The sequence below is a fragment of the Ipomoea triloba genome, chromosome 4, assembly GCF_003576645.1.
Source record: "Ipomoea triloba cultivar NCNSP0323 chromosome 4, ASM357664v1".
Lineage (NCBI taxonomy): Eukaryota > Viridiplantae > Streptophyta > Magnoliopsida > Solanales > Convolvulaceae > Ipomoea > Ipomoea triloba.
In genome coordinates this window covers 5,849,911-5,871,735 of record NC_044919.1, presented here as the reverse complement: position 1 = coordinate 5,871,735, position 21,825 = coordinate 5,849,911, and the positions used below count along the sequence as shown (strand labels likewise).

The 21,825-nt window shown below is 37.6% G+C and overlaps 1 long non-coding RNA gene across 1 annotated transcript; it reads right to left on the bottom strand.

Moving 5' to 3' along the window:
* Window positions 1–780: 780 nt before the first annotated feature.
* Window positions 781–4,022, bottom strand: LOC116015091. The gene is made up of 2 exons (XR_004097550.1): window positions 2,267–4,022; window positions 781–993 (listed from the first exon to the last, which is right to left on the bottom strand). It is a non-coding gene; the product is annotated as an uncharacterized LOC116015091 (long non-coding RNA).
* Window positions 4,023–21,825: the final 17,803 nt, after the last annotated feature.

Sequence of the window (21,825 nt, the reverse complement as noted above, 5' to 3'; positions counted from 1 at the left end):
TAAAAAGAGGACGATATTGAAGATAGATCATCAATTCACTCCGGACTGATTCCGGAGGCGATAACAATTTAGTCTGGTTAGCGGCGGCTTCGGCTTCAACGAATTAATTCCGACGAGCATCAATTTCTTTGTAGCAGCTTCGATTTTATTCTGGTTCGGCAGCAAAGCTTCTGGGCAGCGCTAATTCCTTGGTTACACAATTCAATTTGGCGGCGGCAAAGTGATTTTTCCGTGCGGCGATTTTGGTTTAACAACAAACATTGTACTTTTGTTCCCCTGGTTTTATCTCATTTTCTTTCATTATTTTTGCATTCATTATTTAATCTTTTAATTGTCTCAATTAGTGCGTGAGTGAAATTGGTTTGAAGAATTTGGATACTGGTGATAAGTGTATGCTTTGTTACTGTTAATTGTTAAATTAAATAATGCTTAGCTAATCGCTGTTCTAGGAGCATGAATGATGTACCTTGAACCCTCTGCATTGTTATAAGTTCTAATCTGCCAATAGATTAAAGTTTTATCCTATGTTTCGTAGGCCAATTCTGTCATTAATTATAGTTCGTGGAATTATTTATTTGGTTCTAACTCGGGTAATGGTTATTGATTCTTTTTCCTAGGCTTTTCCAATTTAATTGTTAATTGATGTCCTGGTTCTTTTTAATTGTTACCTGACTGAGTTTTGATTCAATTATTTTACGTTTGAGTTTATTATTCTTACCTTTGATATTTGTTCTGAGCTTTAAATCATTAAGTCAATAATTTTTAAGTATTTAAATTGCATAGTATTAATTCCCTGTGGGTTCGACCCTTGCATTCTGCACACTATTGCTACAATTGACTCGTGCACTTGCGAGGACATTATATTAAAATTGATAATACAATTCACTAAAATATAATAGATCAAGTTCTAACTAAACCATTTATACTCATGATTTTCTCCAAGGGTACTAGCTCTACGCCGCGCTCTCAAAACGAGTCACCTTACACCAAGACCTGGAAACAATAGAATTTGAAAAGCACAACAAATAGAATTAGCATAAAATGATAAGTAAGCTCTACTCCGCCTTGTAAAATAAATACATTGATAGTTTTGAAGGTAGATTTACTTTGTAAATAGATTTTGATACTTAAGTAGAATTGTCTCCATAAAGCATTTAGCCAAAAACTTAAAAAAATATTCCCAAAAGAACTTTCCATCGAATGTAGTAATTTTCAAGATATTTAACTCGACATTCAAAAGTAAGATGTACACTTTCTCAAATGTAATAATAGATACGTTGAGGTAATATACTAATTTTATAAAACATCACTACTCACTCTTAAAGTATCATAAACAAGGAGGATTTTCAAATCATGTTTCTCAAATCACTCCTTCAAGTATCACCTATACATATGGAATCAGCCACATCTCAATAGTGGGAATATAGATCTCTTTCATCAATAGTACTAAGTATATAAGTATATAAGTAAATATACTTATATGGAGGAAATAATTATTTAAGTAAATAATTATGTTTAGTAATAATATGGAGGAAACTAAATCTCAGCAACGGGAGGAAGGGATCATCACCGCAGTGATGTCCAATAAGGAACAGTAACTCTCTACTGAACCCAAAACTGCTCCCGTGTAATCATAGGTGGAATCAGGACTGCTACCTTAAGTGTGCACACCCCCTAACTGGGATTCCAAGCCCAACGAGTAAATAGCTCCAGCCCTAATAAATAAATTTCAGCCGAAGGGACCGCAGCCCAATCGGGTCCTCTAAAAATAAGTTTTAATAACAATATGCTTTGCCCGTGGGCTATTCGAATATAGCTTCCAAATCAACATAGGGTATCATAACTCATCAATAGTCAAATTCTTTCAAACTAGAGTTCATTCTCAAAATAGAATTTGTTCTCCAAAAATAGGTATAGTTTTACACAATTTCAATGATAAATATAATTCCACTATTTTCAATACACTTAGGTTTTCAAATACAATTTCTCAACATAGGAGTTCTCACCGAACTCTATAAAAAGAAGTCATAGATTATACATTTCCCAAAAATATAGTTTCAACTCATATAATCCCATAATATTCAATCATATACATATAAGCATATATATAGGTTTGTAAATCACAAATGAACATCCAAAATGAATACATTTTGTTATTTATCGCACTTTTAAACGCAAATACATTTCCAAAATAGTGTAAGGGCACAAATTAGATAAATAGCACATTTGATAGGGCAAAGTAGTTTGAACGGACATAGAAACTTACCTCAAAGTTAAGCTCCAATCTAGGCTCACTCACAAACTAGTCACTTCAATGAGAACCTTCGAATCAATACAACCTTTACTCATTAACTATTAATATTAATATTAATAGCTATGCTAATCCATTCCGTCATATTCTCACAACCATTATCTTAACCCATCAATACTCCATTAGTCCAATCCTCTTCATCTTTTATTAACAAGAATTCTAACACCTTTCTCCACCATCAACAATAATCCCCGTACCTCCAATGATAACCCATAACTATCCAAAAATCATTACTAACTTTAATAACTTTTATTTAAATCATTAGTTTTATCCATAGTCCATAACCTTCATCATTAGACCAACAACCATTATTAATCCATAATTAAAACTTAGTCATCATCAAACCATTACTAGTCATCATTATAAAATTATCACATCCTAATCATTAACCTCATCATTATCATAATCAAACTTCATTAATTCATAATCCTTAATTAATTAAGACTCATAATAATTATCACTTCACCATACCTATCATCTAACTAGCATAGCATCAATAATACATCACCACACTCCAATCGCCACTATTATCATATTAATCCAATCACCCTCATTTTTCATAATTAATCCACCTTCCACAACTCAGTCATCACCATCAAACTCATTATCATCTTTAACTCACCATCATCCCATTCATTATCATGCATAATCAAGATTGAACCACCATTAATCCATAATCGAGCTCTATTAACCTCATAATCCATCATAAGCCACCATTAATTTATAATCCCATCATCATCACGTATAATCATCATCATTTAATTATAATTAACCTTTAGTCCATTTTCCTTCTCATCAACCATCATAATCATCATTAGCATAAATATCATCCTAATTAATCTTTAAACACCGCATTAACTTCATTAATCCTTAATTAGCCATAACATTACCTCACTCTTCTACTTATAATCTAATCATTAACCATTCTTTAGTCCTCTAATCCAATATTCATCATTAACATCACAACCACCACTAGATCATGGACTAATCATACTCATTATCATTAAACATAATTCCCATGAATCATAATCATATTCTAATCCACACACCGTTATTAACATTATCAACCATCCATCATTCCTTAATCAACATAAAATCCTTAAACCTTTATTATCAACAACTAATCACATCATTATCCATATTAAACTCCATCATTAGTCATAATCCAATCATTGAGGAGCTTAATCATCATCATATCATCATCAATGATTAAACACCATTATCACAAATCACCTGTCATTAAGCTTAATCACCATCTTAGTTATCTTATAATCAATAATCCGTCCTTTAATCTTCATTAAGTCGTATCATGCTTCATCATCAATACCAAACTTAATAGAAATCAACTCATCAACTTAGCTTCATAATCTCACATCTCTTCGAATTCAAGCTACGCTGAAGAAGACCCACACGCTGCTGGTCATCCATCAACACTGTCGCGCCACCCCACCGTCGCCGTCACTGCCCACCGGAGCCTGCTCGTCGCCGGAAAACAGAGGAGACGTGGGACTGAAGCTTCTCGCTGCTCTGTTCGCCGGAGAGGAGGGAGACGCCACCGTCGCAGCAACCCGCCGTCGCCGCCTGCTGCTCGCCGTCCGCTGGAGCTTCGCCGCCGGTATAATCGAGAAAGAGAGACCGAGGAAGGAGAGAAAGGGATGGGGCTGCTAGTCTGATGCGATGGGATCCAATAAACGAGAGAGAGAGAGATGGCTGCTGGTAGAAGTTTTTGGTCTCTAGCTTGAAACCAATGTACATAGCTTTATATATATCTAGGGTATGGGCTTGGGCCAAATAAAAATAATTGGACTCAATAAGTCCTAATTAGGCTTAAGAAATAAAATCATTTTGGTTTTGATTTAATTTGGGTTCAAACATAGGTTCAAAAAAATAATATAAGAGTCACATGTTCATCCTAGATTTTTGGGTCAAAATTTTAATAAATAAATTTATCACTTAAATAGGGCTTTTAAAATCATCTATGTGAATGGAGGAGGAATAGGTTGTGACAGTGTGAGCAAGGGGAACTCTAGCCATGGTGTGAGTGATGAGGTAGTGAAGAAGGCCGTTGCAGTCTTCATGAACAAAATAAGAATGAGTGAGCTAAGTGTGAGGGTGAACAGGAAGTTTTGTAGTCAAAAGTGGCTAGACAATTTAGGGAAGGCTATGAAAGCCGATGAGGAGGTGATGGATCTAATGGTTGATGCATTGAAGGAGATTGCATCGTATATGTATGTAAGTTTTGATAAAAACAAAAATATTCATGTGAAAGAGGAAGGAGCTATAGCAAGGAAGGCAAGTGTAATTTTAATGGAGGTGGCAAGGTTGTATACGGCTGGGGAAATACTGGGTTCAGGGGCTGAATTGGGTAAAGAATTAAGGGCAAATCAAGAATCTGTAGGGGTGAAATTATGCAAATGGGCGTGGATGAAGTTCAAGCCGGGTTACTAGGCTGCTGGGATTTCTGGTGGTCTACTGGAGTTGAGCTTAGTTGGGTTTGGAATGATGAAATTGGTGTTCTGGAGTAGTTAGATGTGTCTGGATGGATTGTTTAGAAAGGGATTGATTGCTGCTGGAAAATTGAAGACGTAGTAATCTAGCTAATTGAATAGGAAGGTGCAGTATGGTTTTGAGCTTATGCTTCTGGAATTTGGGATGGAATCTTTCTGGAAAAGAGGTCAAAATGAGTTTGTGAGTTTATTGCAAAATAAAACTAATACTACTCGAATAAGATTGAGCTGCAGATTTAAAATGATGCATGTTTGGAATAATTTGGATGAGTGATTCATTTGCAAAACATGTTGGTAATATACCTACTGGAATGAATTGATTGTGGACTGCTGCTGGAAGAATTAATTCAAGAGGAATGTTGGTTTTTGGAGTGGAAATGTTACTGGAAGTGAAGAAGGATTTTTGAAATGAATTAGAGCTGGATTTTAGCAGATTGGCCGTGAAATGCATATGGTCGAATGGTTTGCACATGGGCTGAATTATGAATGGAATGGTTCAAGAATTAAGGAATTAAGGCTAAAGAAGTTTGATGGGCTGTATGGTGATAAGTGGAGGATTGGATCATACTGGAAAAGAAATGGGAATTTGAAAGAATTAAAATGCTGGGCATTTGATTTTATAAAGATTGGGCTGTATGAAATGCAAGATAAGATTGGTTTATAAGAGTGGGTTTGAATTAATGGTCCAGAAATTATTTGATGAGAATTAATTGATTAATGTTCTGGAGGAGTTTTTGATGGGCTTGATGGAAGGGCCGAATGGAGTTGATAGCATGGAGCTGGGCGTGATGATGGAATAGTGGCTGATGGCCATTATTAATTCTAAGGCTTATGGGCCTCTTGAGGTTTAGGCTTGTAACCACTTTTGGGTCAAAGTTTCAGCCCATTACTTGGGCCTTGCAGATTTAGAGCTTTGCTCCTTATCTTTGGGAGGGCTTAGGCTCTTTTGGAAGCTTTGGTGAGATGGCCGAATGGGCCTATTTTGTTTAAGGCTTCGGCCTCTTTAATTTTGCAGTTTGCCCAATATGGGTTTGATAGATTAGGGCTTGGGCCCCTTTACTTGTTAAGGGCTTTAGGCCCCTTGGTTTTGTAAGGTTCTTTTGGGCCTCAATCTGTGAGCTATAGGTCACTTTTGGGCCTATGGCGTCTGTAACGCTTCGGCCTCTTTTTGATTCAATAAAATCAATGGTTCGATTTAAATATATATATATATATATATATATATATATATATATATATATATATATATATATATATATTTCATACCAAATCATTTAAAAATAAAGAGCTTAAAATATTTAGTTATATTCTTGTATGACGAAAATATCTCGTAGGAGATTAAATTTCCTATATAGTGTTATTATAAAAGTTCAATAAAATAGGAGTTTAGAGAAAATGAATTTAAATAATAAAATTATAAGGTATAAAATAATTTATTCGAACTTTGAAGAAATAATAATTTGACTTCGAAAGTATTTGGGTTAAAATAATTAGGATTGAAAATAAATTTTATTTTCAAAAATATTTAATCAAAATAGGAATTGTTTAGAAATATCGTGGTGTTACAGCGCCGAGTCAGCAAGAGCTTCAGCGGGCAGCAGTTCGGACAGCAAGGAAGTAAACCTCCCTAGACCAACGAAAGTGGTCGGAAACGTAGGAGCCCCACCTCAGCTGGGAGAGCTCCTTATCATGAATGAGTCCCAGGCCGAGAGCTGCGACGTAGTTACCGACATTTTTCCTGTACTCTCCGTTCCCACCCTAGTTCTGTTCGACTCCGGAGCTTCTAATTCCTTTATATCCTCTACGTTGGTCCGCAAGTTGGGCATCTTGCCTAGTGCAGCGACGAAGATTGAAGTCAAGGTTGCGTCCGGCGAAGTCAAGGCGTGTGAGCACATCTTCGAAGGGGTGCCTGTGGAAATCAAAGGAGTGACCTTTCCTAGCGATCTCATTCGGTTCGACTTGGACGGCATTGGAGTGGTACTAGGCATGGATTGGTTGGGGCGGTACAAGGCTCAGATTTTGTGCAACGAGCAGAAGGTGGTCCTAAGGAGTCTTGGGGGCAAGAGGATATCTTACCGAGGGGCACCCGATAAGCCCGAGGTCAAATTAGTCTCCATGATCAAGATCAAGAAATACCTAGATAAAGGACATGAAGTTTTCCTATGTGCAATCGAGGATCTTAGCGCTCCAAAGGAAGAAGCTCGGCAGATACCCGTTGTATGCAAGTTCCTGGATGTTTTCCCCGAAGAGATCCCTGGACTACCGCCTCCCCGAGAAATAGAGTTCACCATCGATTTGATGCCTGAAACTACCCCGATATCTAAAGCCCCGTATCGAATGGCTCCGAAAGAAATGCAAGAGTTAAAGGAGCAGTTGCAGGACCTGCTGAGCAAGGGTTATATCCGACCGAGTGTGTCACCGTGGGGAGCCCCTGTACTCTTTGTAAGGAAGAAGGATGGTAGCATGCGACTCTGCATCGATTACCGGGAGCTAAACCGAGTGACAATTAAGAACAAGTACCCTCTTCCACGGATTGATGATTTGTTTGATCAACTCAAGGGAGCCGGCATCTTCTCTAAGATTGACTTACGATTGGGATATCACCAGCTTAGGGTGGCAGACGCGGATATTCCCAAGACAGCATTTCGGACCCGCTATGGCCATTATGAGTTCACAGTGATGCCGTTTGGGCTGACAAATGCCCCAGCCGCATTCATGGACCTGATGAATCGCGTGTTTCAGCCATACTTGGATGAGTTTGTGGTAGTATTCATAGACGACATCTTGGTTTACTCTCCTAACCCATCTGAGCACGAGAAGCATCTCAGGACAGTGTTGCAAATCCTAACAGAAAAGCAGTTATATGCCAAGTTGTCAAAATGTGAGTTCTGGAAGACCAACGTAGCATTCTTGGGCCATGTAATAGCTAAGGAGGGGATCTAGGTAGATCCCCATAAGGTTCAAGCAGTGATGGAATGGCCTGTACCGATGACAGTGTCCGAAGTTCGAAGCTTTCTTGGGTTGGCAGGGTATTACAGGAGGTTTGTCCCGGATTTCTCCAAGATAGCACAACCCATGGCGCAGCTTATGAAGAAGACTACACCCTTTAAGTGGGATAGCGACTACGCTGAAGCTTTTCAAGAATTGAAGAAAAGATTGACGTCTGCCCCAGTTTTGACCCTACCATCTGGAACCGAGGGGTTCGAGGTGTTCAGCGATGCGTCAAAGAAGGGCCTAGGATGCGTGTTGTTGCAGCAGGGCAAGGTAGTGGCCTACGCATCCCGACAGCTTAAGAGTCATGAAGAGAACTACCCCACGCACGATTTAGAGCTGGCCGCCGTAGTCTTTGCATTAAAGATTTGGAGACACTATCTTTACGGGGTGCAATGCAAGATCTATACCGACCATAAGAGCTTAAAGTATATCTTCACGCAGAAAGAGTTAAACATGTGACAAAGGCGTTCATTGGAACTCATTAAGGACTATGATCTAATCATTCAATACCACGAGGGAAAGGTGAACGTAGTGGCAGATGCACTGAGTAGAAAGACTAAACATTCGCTTAATGCCACGTGGGTGCTCGCAGATGACTTCTGTAAGGAATTCCAAAGGATGAATATCGCAATGGTAGAAGAGGGACAAATGGACGAGGAGATCCGACTCTTCAACATGCAGATTTTACTCGCATGGCTCGACGAGATCCGAAGGAGCCAGATTAGAGATGCCCGATTGAGCAAGTTGAGAGCCAAGTTGGTCGATGGCAAGAAAGGACCCTTCGAGCTACATCCCGACGGCAGTTTGCGTTATCAAGGGCGTTGGTGTGTGCCGGTCTCGTGTAGGGAACTGAAGAAACAGATATTGGAAGAAAGTCATCATACCCCATATTCAGTACACCCTGGTGGTGACAAGTTATATAAGGACATGAAGAAGCTGTTCTGGTGGCATAATATGAAAAAGGCAGTAGCCGACTTCGTGAGCCGATGTTTGAATTGTCAAAAGGTTAAGGTAGAAAGGTGTAAGACTAAGGGAATGCTGCGACCCCTAGAAATACCTGAAGGGAAGTGGGATTCCATTTCGATGGATTTCGTGGGTGGGTTGCCGTTGACCAAGACAGAGAAGGACAAGATTTGGGTGATTGTGGATCACCTCACCAAGACAGCCCGCTTCATTGCTATGAAGGAGACTTGGACTATGGATTAGTTGGCTAAAGCTTATATCAACCAAGTAGTGAAATATCATGGAGTACCCCGCGACATCGTGTCGGATCGAGACTCAAGGTTCTTGTCACAATTCTGGAAGTCACTACAGGCAGCTTTGGGTACTAGGCTGAAGATGAGCACTGCTTTTGTGACACCCCAAATTTTCACAAGCCGAGATAGCTAAACTTTAACACAAAAGCTGTCTATCTCAACTATCAAACATAACATAGCGGAAGCGATTTATAACCTAAGTGTTGGTCCCGATAGGGTGGTGAAAAGTCTAGAGGGGGGGGGGTGAATAAACTTTTCTAACAATTAAAAACTTTATAACACTTCAACAACAGAGATTTCAAGTGAATAAATTCAACTTGAAATGTGCAGCGGAATATCGTACGGTAAAGTGCTATAAAATAAAACTGCGTAAAACTGAAGAGATACTTGACATGCAATACGATAGAATGTCTTAAAATAGCTCAAAGAATATGTATGCAAAGTTTGAGCCACATGCGAACGTGGGAACACACAAACCCGGATGATATGATCAACACAGTACGTAAAGAGTTAGTGAGTTAAAGCATGCAAATAATATAAAGTGCAGTAAAGTAAATGAGAGGCAGAGATTTATAGTGGTTCAGAGATGGTGTAATTCTCCTACTCCACTTCTTCTTTCTCCAAGGAAGATTTCCACTATCTTCAATCACCCAGATACAATAATGAAACTCCCAAGTGCTACGCACAAAGCTACACTCAACCACGAGCTCTCCGCACAAAGCTAAGCTCCCGAGCGCTACGCACAAAGCTACGTTCCCGAACGCTACGCACAAAGCTACGTTCCAACCAAGTGTTACGCACAAAGCTGCACTTAGTTCACCCGAGTGTTACGCACCCAGCTACACTCCTTTCTACTCTCGGTAGAGATACAATTTTTGTTCAAAGAAATAAAGATTTCTTTTCTAAGACTTGAATTTCTCTCGTGTATAGCTCAATGTCTCAGCACTTTGTATTTTTCGTTGTAGATCCGATCGCTGTTCTTTAATCTCTGTTAGTGCCTCTTCTTCTTGTCTTCAAGTCTTCTTTGGCCTTTTATAATTCAAAGAATTATTTGCCCGTTATGAACATTCAAATTTTGAACGTTCACTTGATCTGATTGGTCATTCCAATCTGATCTTGATGGCCATACCTCCTCATTTAATGACCATACCGTTGATATGATAACTTGCCAATTTGATATGATAAAATCTCCATTTTGATCTACTCATTTAATGTCGCTGATAATTTTTGACAAATCACCTCTGTAAAATGCTCACAAATTCTTCTTTTACGGCTTGATTGATCCTTGAAACTTGTAGCCTCCAATTTTTGACTTTGTTGCCTTCTCAGCTGGATATTACAGACTTTGTATCCACCAGAGTTTGATATTTTTGACTTTGTTGCATTCTTGATTTGATCTTGGGCAAGTTGATCTTAAAATATTTTTTCGGGTGGTTCTTGCTTGAGTATGAACAATGATCTTCTGAAAATCACCACCTTCAATTTTCTTCTGGTTCATAGCATCACGTACTGGACCTTGTAAAATATTTGAGACATGCAAAAATGACTAAGTGTAAGTTCCACTCTTAGTTGCTCCATAATACTTCAAACTAGCTTTCACGCGTGTAGAATTGGTGTTATGTTCACGCGTATGTAATCCATGCAAAGTTGCTCTACTTTGACCTTGACTTGACTAGCTCCATCACTTGCTCCAAAAAGCTTTGGCCGTGTGACTAGCTCCAAGCTTCCTCCTTAGGCTTTAAAATGTAACAAGTAGGATTCAAACACTGGACCAATAGGTATATTTCTAAGCCTTTAACCATTTCTCCATTTCAACTCATTCAATCATATCCATCAAATAAATATATGTGATCCTTCTTTGCATTGTGTAGCGTATGGTGTAAAGATAGTGGATCTTCCTCCCTTTGACTTCGACTAGCTCTATGGAGCTTGACTAGCTCCATTGACCCAAAAATTAACTTCCTCTTGGACTTGGATCGTGGCACTTCTAGTTCTTCAAAGCTTAAAGTGTTCACAATGGGAATTGAACTCATGCTTTCAAGCAATGATAATTTGGCCTTGTCCATTAGATCATATACACTCATGTGTATAGTGGAAGCAAATGACTTTCAAGAGTCATAACAAAATGAACTCTATAAAACGATAATTCGAACCAATCTAATGTCAAGACTTGTCTTCCGGGTCTAAACTCTACACTCTAAAAATAAAATAGGGGATTTCTAAAATTAGAATTTGGCTCATCAAAACTATTACAATTTTATTCCTAACACTAAGGGGTATTATGCGACATCTAGGTAAGAAAAGCACGGCCTAGATGCACAGGCTAACCAAAAGAACTGAACTGCATAGATATAAATCCTCAAAACATATCCAAAACATCCAAAATCTAAACAAGAGTGTATAATCTCATCATTGGCACACAGGCCCAAACATAAAGTCTAAAGCAACATAAACTACGTCTAAGCCGCCTCATAAAGATAAGCTCTAACGCGCTCTCGCTTAGACTTATTGCATACCTGAAAAACATACAAGAAACCATTAGCAAAAGACTGCTAAGCAACCACCACTCACACCCGCAAGGAAATACATATATATATATATATATATAAGTTGTAAATAGGTTTACACACCCATATAGAATATATATACACCAACGAACTATTCAGCATTTAAAATCGGATACTCAACAACAACACGCTGAATAAAGGATAAACCAAGACTTCCAACAATACCAATATCCAATCGAATGTACAAGACACCAAGTCTATAACGGAATATCATCCGAACCATGAATTCAATAGAATACTCATAAGAAACGACCAAACAAAAATATATTCAAGAATAATCAACAACCAACGAGATACGATATGACTCAAGAATCAAGCAAGAGACCAAACAAACCTCAACCTAAGGATAAGTACCAACCCTTACCCTCCAACCAACTTCCCAATCCTCATACCAATCATCAAACCCAAACTCAGTTCACAGAGGCAAATAATGCCCGATTCATGAAGGCAAATGGTGCCCAAATACATAGAGGCAAATGGTGCCCAAATACACAAAGGCAAATCGTGCCCGAATACATGGAGGCAAATAGTCCTCAAATACACAAGGGCAAATCGTGCCCAAATATGCACAAAGGCAAATCATGCCCAAATACACAAAGGTAAATCGAGCCCAAATACACATAGGCAAATCGTGCCCAAATACACATAGGCAAATCGTGCCCAAATACACAAAGGCAAATCGTGCCCATATACACAAAGGCAAATAGTGCCCAAATACACAAAGGCAAATAGTGTCCGAATATACACAAAGATACTCAAAGATCCACCATCCACATCCAACCTTAACCTCAGCCCAAGAACAACCACTTAGAGTGTTCATCTCAGATTGTGAACACAAACAACTCCCAGGTAATATAATCAAGGATTCAACTAACCAAGAAACTCAAAAGATGGACCAAGAGATATGAATAAATACTCAAAACCCAAGGTGGAATACTCAACAAAATATCCAAACAAGTTCTAGAATCAGAGATGAATCAATAAGACAACAGATCAACAGATCAGCTACTGGAAACATAACTGGAAATGAACTGGCGGAGCACCCTCACGGAGCACCCTGTTCCGCCAACCTACTCCACCAACACTAACGGAACACACCAACGGAGCTACCCCTTCCGCCGAACTTTTCCTCTAGTTCTAACGGAACACACCAACGGAACACCATGTTCCGCCAAACCCTTCCACCAGTGTTCTTACGGAACATTCCAACGGGACACATTATACCATTGAAACGCACCGCAAGAACAACTCCAACGCACAGAATCAGACTTAGACAGAATACGAAATACTAACTTCCAGAATACAAAAATATGATCAGATTGCCCAGATTACACATTTCAGAAGCCAAATAAACATGGAATCCATACCAATAACTATTCATAAACATCAATATGCAAAGGATCAAGAACACAAGTTCATAATCCATTAAAACCAAAAATATGCTAAGCAGCAAAGAAATTCTCAGGATTCCAACACACCAAATATTATCATTGATTGAGAGTGTAAAAATAGGTTTTAGTAGACATGATGGTTACCTCTTGAAGCACACTTCACCCAAGAACTCTCAAAACTCCTCACAAAGCTTCACCTCCACCTTGATCATCTTTTTCCCAAAAGATCCCCAAAAGAACAACATAAGAACTCGTATAAAGATTATGAAAATAACATGATGCAAGGTATATTCCTAGAGATAGACACTTACCCAAGCCTTAACATTCCTAAAAGAGCAATCTTGGCCTTGAATCTTGAAGATGAAAGTGTAGGATTCACTTAGGGTTCTTTAGAGGTGAAAGGAGTAGGATGGATCATATTTGCAAGAAATGAAAAGAGGCATAGGATTGTAAGTACAAGACTTTTATATTAGTAGGGAAAGATCATTACATATATCATGTATGTGTCAACTAGGGTAAGAGATAAAATAATGGGCCCTTATAAAATGGGTCTCACATTATTTATTATACTACTAGTTTGTAAGGAATTAATCCTCCAAGAATATATATATATATATATATATATATATATATATATATATATATATTGGGCCATTATATATTGGGCCATTATATAGATACTCTTACTTATAAGAATTGTAAGGATCCAAATTAGAATAAATCCCTTACAAGAATTAAATCAAGAATTGGGCTTTTGAATAAATAATTAATTTCGGATTCAAGAAATATATATATATATATATATATATATATATATACATATATATATATATATACATATATATACATATATATACATATATATATATATATATCAATTGGAAAGACTAAGCCCAATTAAATCAAATAAATCGCCCGGTGGAAATAATTACCGGTCTCAAGGCTTGAACGAATTTACGGGGTGTTACACTCTACCCCCCTTAAAAGGAGCTTCGTCCCCGAAGCTCATAGCTCACGGGAACTTGAAACGGAACGGTTCAAGGAAATAAAGAATCGATCGAAGGTTAAGGAAAGATTGCTCAATCAAACTTAAACTCAAAAAAAAAAAACACACTACACCACTAACTCTTAAACTTCTAACTTACCCAACCCAAGCGAGAGAATACACAACCTAAAAAGAATTCTACCTAAAGCTTAAACTTGCCTACCTTGACCACACAACGCTGGAACTGCTTCATCGTCACATCCTCCATATCCTAGGTCGCTTGTTCGGCCACGTTGTTGAACCACACTGCCTTCATGGACTTCACTGCTTTCTGGTGCGCTTCTCTTGACTGGGTGACAAAATTCTCACCGGCTTCTATTCATAAGATAGAGCATCTTCAAAGGTTACGACTTCAAGCTGGATATCACGAAGCGCATCATGCACATATTTCTTCAGCGGCAAAATGCGAACGCATCACGCATCTAGTCTAACTTGGTCGGCATATGTCTTCTATCGGCCATGGGCGGCTTTCATTCTTTCTTGAGTCAACTCAACTTTTCCGATGACACTTACAGACGCTACGATCATAGGGTTACCCGATTTACAAAATCTTCCCAACTGAACTGGCTACTACACTTCTTTGCTTTAATCTTTTGACAACTTAGGCTAACTCCATTTTCTCGAAAGATCCAACTCAAAACCATTCCATAATGCAAATTCGTTTTGGGGATAGAAAGTTAAAACTAGTACGATAATTGATAGAGGAAAAATATTTATAGAACGTATGCTTATTTTGAAAAATTGGACCCAATAAGGAACAAGAGAGTGAAAGGTCTAAGGTTTAAGATTCAAGGACAACATTAGGTAAGAATGGAATCAAGAGTTATCAAGGTTACAACTTAGGAAATAAGGTTGTCACCTTGCACAAAGTTATTCCAAGAGGCAAACAAGAGCAATGTTTGAAAGGATATAAATGATTTCTCAACCAAGCGAAAATCAAGTTCTTTCAACAAAAGGAAAAAGAAGAAAGGAACTTGGCTTTGAGAAACTGTAGGGACGCGACTTGCAAGCACAGAAAGAGTTTTCCAATGATAGGATATTCAGCTTATTTAAGGAAAAGAAAGAAATTAGGTCCCAAAAGGAGTTAGGGATGAGGTTCCGAAAACAGAAATGATTTTTCAACGATAGGGTATTCAATGCTTCGAGGAAAGAAAGAAATTCAATCTTGAAAGGAGATAAGAATTGGATTTAAAATAAACTGAAGGGATGTCTCAACGAAAGGATATACAATTTCCAAGGGAATGAGAGAAATTCGGTTTCAAGGGACGATAGCAATGAGATCTAGAAAGATAGAAAGGATTCTTTAACGATAGGGTATGCACTTCCTCAAAGGAAAAGAGAAATTCAGTTTCAAGCGAAGATGAGAAAGAGATTTAAAACAGGTAGAAGGGGTGTTTCAACAAGAAGACATTTAGAGTCTCAAGAAACAAAGAAGAATTTAGTTTCAAGAAGAGATAGGAATAATGATTAGAACAGATAGAAGGGATTTCTCAATGGGAGGATAGTTGGAATTTCAAGGAATAAAGAGAAATTTGGCTTTAAGAAGGACAGGAAGTCTCTCGACTCTAAGCGATTTCTACGGCTTGACGATTTGATCATGGCACTCTGACCGATTAACAGATCTTGACTTGCTTCCTACGCAACGCGAATCTGAGATTCGAATAAGCTCTACATCTAACCTACGGTTCGCACAACCTTATCACTCCAGGAGAGGCCGAAGGCGATGAATCACTAATGACCGATTGGTATAGAACAAGAGATTTCTGAGGAGGCTTCATGAAGGGGGTAAGATTAATTAGGAAGGTATCGCCTGATCTCGAAATGAGATTCGTCTATCATTAATGGTGATCCGGGTTTGCTTCCTTGTACTTTGAAACATCGAGGTCCTAAAGCCAACGTAACGCGTGCACCTTCTTTAGCATTAAGAATTCTTGCTCTTCTGATCATACAAGATCTTTGGGGAGTCCTTTGATTACTCGAGTGGTAGGCACTGATGTAGAACGGTTCAATCGAGTCTTTATATTCGTCTTGTGAGCCTTGCAGGTCAATGGTGCGGATATGTACCAACTCGTCCTTTCAATCTTCAATGGTTCTTCTTGTTGGTCATCTGAGGGTAGTGGAATGCATCTCTCAACTTTAACTTCACGTCTGACGTGATCAATGGCACCTTTGCTCACTTGCTCCGTAGGCCAAGTCTTCTATGGGAATCCTTTAGTACACGGTCCAACTCCACTTGGGAATAACCGAGGACTGGACTATCCTTAAGGTTCTCTCTCCGGTTGGTCTTGATCTTTTGACGATTCGGTCTTCTACTAACTTGCTTAGCTACTCCTTATTTCTTCCTTGCCACGGAGGTTCCTTCCTTAGCTCTTGCACAAGGAGTTACTCCCAAGGTGCACCGAATAGATTACACGAGGTCCTTATTTCACAATTCGCTTCTTAGTTCCTTCGCACTTCATGAGATCGAACAACTTGATAATGGCGTTTCTTCTTATCTTCGGGGATCTTAAACGTCCAAGTTTTCCTTTCTACTTGACTTAGTCTTCTTTGCTTTGAAGGTTGCAACTTCTAACTTGTTCCTTTGTGGCCGCTTCAGGGGTAGGTAGGACTATTTCAAGGTTCGCGAATCACGACCTCGAGTTCTACTTCTTCAGGCCTCATCATTATCAAGCTTAACTTGCACGAGATTCGGCTAAAGGAGTAATGAGATTCGGGAAGAAAGGGAAGCTGAGCCCTCGATTCATCGGTCCCTATGAGATCTTAGAAAGGGTTGGGTTGGACCGAGTGCACGATGTATTCCATGTCTCCCAGTTGAAGAAGTACGTGCACGACGCTTCCCATGTGATTGCACCGGAAATCCTGGATTTAGACGAGACGCTATCCTACGAAGAGAAACCAGTGAAGATTCTGGATTTCAAAACCCGAGAGACTCGTCGCAAAGTAGTCAAGCTTGTGAAGGTGTGTTGGTCAAACCATGGAGTCAAGGAAGCCACCTGGGAGATGGAGGACGAGATGAGGAGACGTTACCCAGCTTTATTTGACCTAGGTAAGTAGTTAGCTTAGTTCTTGCATGTTGTGCATGAGTTGGGTAAGTTAGAAGTTTAAGAGTTAGTAGTGTAGTATGTTCTTAAGGATAAGTTCGGTTGAGCAATCTTTTCTTTAACCTTAGATCGATCCTTTATTTCCTTGAACCGTTTCGTTTCACATTCCAGTGAGCTTTGAGCTTCGGGGACGAAGCTCCTTTTAAGGGGGGTAGAGTGTAACACCCTGTAATTTTGTTCAAGCCTTGAGACCGGTAATTATTTCCACTAGGTAATTTATTTGATTTAATCGGGCTTAATCTTTCCAATTGATATACATATATATTTCTTACTCCGGAATTAATTATTTATTCCAAAGGCCCAATTCTTGATTTAATTCTTGTAAGGGATTTATTTAAATTGGATCATTACAATTCCTATAAGTAAGAGCATGTTATAATGGCCCAATGTATTTATTCTTGAAGGATTAATTTCCTACTAACTAGTAGTGTAATAAATAATGTGAGACCCATTCTTATAAGAGCCCATTAATTAATCTCCTTACCCTAATATAATACATACACTATGTATGTAATGTTTTTCTCTATCCATATAAAAGAGCTTGTAATAACCCTTCCTACTCTATTTCATTCGCTACAAACATTTTCTCCCTACCATTATCACTCCTAAGAACCCTACAATATACATTATCCCTTCTTCTTCAAGATCCAAGACCAAGATTGCTCCTTTAGGATTTCTAAGGCTTGGGTAAGTGTTTATCTTTAGGAATATGCTTTGCATCATCTCTTTTCATAATCTTTTTATAAGATTCTTTTGGGATCTTTCTTTGGGAAAAAGATGATCAAGTGGGTGGGAGTGGCTTGTGAAGGAGAAAGAGTTGGCTTGGTTTGAAGTGTGCTACAAGAGGTAACCATCATGTCCACTAAAACCTATTTTACACTCTTGATCTATGAATATTATTTGGTGTATTGGAATCCTGTGGAAATCTTTGTTGCTTAGCCTATTCTTTGTTAGTCTGTGAGTTATTTTGATTGATTTATGAACTTGTGTTCTTGATCCTTTGCATCTTGATGTGTATGAACATTTGTTGGTATGGATTCCATGTTTATTTGGCTTCTGGGAGATGTAATCTGGATGATCTGATCCTATTTTTGTATTCTGGAATGAACATTGCGTGTTCTGATCTGAGTCTGTGAGCTGAGTATTGGGTTTACCCTTGCGGAGTACCCCAGCGGTATAATGTGTCCTGCTGGAGTCTTCCGCAAGTGGATCGCGGTGAAGGGTGGCGGGGGTGAGTCTTCCGTTGAGGGGATCCGCCTCCTTCCTGCGGAGGAGTGCGGCGGAGGGCGGTGTTCCATCTGGGAGCTCCGCTAGTTCTAACGGAACTCTGGTTCCAATGAGTTGTTCTGTGATCTGTTGTCTGGTTGTTTCACATTTGGTTCTGGATGTTGTTGGGATATTTTGTGGAGTATTTTACCATGATTCTGGAGTATTTATTCATATCCCTTGGTCTATTATGTGAGTCTATTGGTTGGTTGAATCCTTGATTATATTCTCTGGAATTGGTTGTGTTTATAATCTGAGATGAACACTGTGAGTGGATTGTTCTTGGGTTGAGTCTGAGGTTGGATATGGGATGGTGGATCTTTGAGTATCTTTTGGGCTATTAAGGGTGAACTAACTGTGGGCATTATTGCCTCTGTGTGTGATACCCCGGTTATTTGAATATTTTGATTATAAATATTAGTTAATATTTTGGTAAACTATTTTACTGTATAGAAATTAATTTTAAAATATTATAGTATATCATCTGTAATTATATTACGTTGCTAATAAATTATTTGGTTATATTTGACCAAAAAATATTTTGAGAATATTTTGTTAATATTATATTATCTTAATATATTTTCTTAATTAACCTTATATATGGTGAACTTGGTTATGTTTTGCTAATTACCTAGAATACTCACGCTTCTTTCCATATTCTACGTATATCCCAATTGGTGATTATGTATCATTAGCTTATCAATTTATCTCATCCTAATTTGTCATCCTCATTATTAGCAATTCTAATAATTTCCTATTTTGATATATGTATTTATATGTTGTAGCGTACAGTTAGAAGTATATATATATGTTAGTATATTTTCTCTCGAATCTAAACATATGTATGATACATAGTTAGTGTATATGATGTACCGTCCGTGTGTACATACACATAATATTCTTCGAGTATTCCTATATATATCATTATGAGATTGGCAGTTATAATATCCTACATATTCCTTTCCTAAATATCATCACTAATGCCATTATATTCTCATCACTATCCCTCTTTCCATCCTAATTCTACTACAGTGTTTCTTTCTTCATCCCTTTTCCCCATTCACGTCTAGTAAAAAGAAAAAAAAATAGCTTAGTCTTCTTGTTCTTCATTGATTGAAGTCTTCTCCCTTGCCATCATCGAGTCAAGAGTTAGCAGACAAGGATCATCAACTCAAGGTGTTTCGGGTGTGGCTAGTGAATTTTCAACTTCTAGAGTAAGATTTATGTCTACTCAAAATTTATTTACCCCACAATAAAAATTCATTTTTTTAAGTGTTTATGTGCAAAACATTTGTTCAAAAATCTGTCAAGAATTTATTTAATTGGCATTTGTATATTTACTATGTGATCTTTGACCTTCGTGAAAGTTGTGTTTAATATGTAAATTTACCTGAGTAATCATATATTAGCATGAAATTATAGTCTGTATGTATTCTTGTATAGCATGTTATGGGAATATATATGATCTATGGATAAGTTCATTAGGTATGTTAATTCGTACATACATATGAGAAAAAATATATTGTATTGTGTTTAATGATTAAACTTAATCTATAATAAATGTTGTATGTATGACTTCATGTACATATGCCTATAATTTTGTGAATGGTGGATCTTATACGTGCATATGTGTTCGCATATACATATACTGTTGGTGTGTATTTACATATAGCTAGCATAGTAGTGGTATGCTATATGTGTATAGTTAATTTATTTTTATATATGTATATCTACTAAATATCATAATCTGTGCATATATAAATATATGATTAGTGTCCTACATCTATGTAATTAGTATATACGGCATAGTATAAATGGTAGTATAATGACGATTCCTATAATTATAAAAATGTTTTTGTGTTGGATGTTAGTAAATTTTAGTATATTGTATACTATGTAAACATATTGGTACATGGTATAAATATTATATTTAATATTTTGGTCATGGAGGATTTGTGCCTGGGTTAATCTTGTGAGGTTGGTCTCTCACGTTTGGTTGTGAATTACTATAATATACCGGTGTGGGGTTGGTCTCTCACATTTGGTTATAATTATTATTATCATATATGTTGTGAGGTTGGTCTCTCACATTTGAGTTCGTTCTACCCATTGCGGTTGGTCTCTCAATGGGGGTATGCATACTTAAAGAATTGATCTCGAGCCAATTGGGTTGGTCTCTGGTTGGTTCTTTTGTTCACTGGAGCCGAAGTAATGGCTCTTGCTAGGTATTTCTCTTCCTCATTGACTTGTGGTAAAAAATAATAATAATAATAAAAAGAGATTAAATCCTATTATTGATCAAGTGGTAAAACGTGGAAGTTATAGAGTTGTATGTGAAATTATAAATTACGATAATTATTATGTGATTGAGTTGGTAATTTGTCGTAAAGTGTGAAAATTATACTTGAATGAAACATTCTAATTCACGGAATATGTTAAGGGGTTAATGTGGAATTATGTGCACCAAGATGTTACGTGTTATGTGTAAATTATTTTACGGGGTGGAGTAAGTCTTACCAGCTGTAATGCTGACTTTGTTTTCCCCCTTAGTTATTTTGCAGGTATTGTTGCATGACAATTTGGAGCATTGAGCATGAGAGCGATTTGAAATTTCCTAATAGTTCTTTTAAAGTGTTTTTCTTTATTAGATAATTTAGAAGTTCACCTAGACAACTGTATTTAATTTATTATCTTAGTAGTAGTTGTGGAATATTTTTGTAAGTTTGTTTTAGCCTGTGCGTTTGGGTATAGGTAGTTATCCAAACGTGGCGGTAGCACCCCGTTTTCCTCGATTTGTTTTTAGCTTCCGCAATTTAAACAATGGTTTCCTAATTAAATAAAAATAAAAATTTTAAATTTATCTTGGATTTTAGTTTTTGGAAAATGGAGGTGTTACAAGTTGGTATCAGAGCCTAGGGATACGATATTATAGGTATAGGAATTAAAATTGGCTAGGAATTTAAAATTTGTAATAACCGCGGTGAGGATGTGATATTTTTGCATATTTGGTTGCATATCATTCTTTGATTATTGATTATTTACCTTGATATGTTGAAACTTGGTGGACTGTTGAAGTTTGGATGATTTTTCTATATGGTGGAAATTTTGTGTCTTAATAAATGGTGGACTTGTTTATTTGGCTGAGCATGAAAGTTGGACCACTTTGAAATATTGAATTGCTATGGGTACTTGAATGATTGTGAATTATTTGGTTATTTATTTTGTTGATATCTTTATTAGAGACCTGTTTGGTAGTAGTGGATTTGTTAAAACCTATAGTGATGGTATTTCGCTAGTGGCCCTCTCTTTGGATGCTGGATTAAGCATTTGAATTTAGTGCAACCCCTCCAGCGGTAACGCTGTTAATTGTGTTGTAGAAGAATCATC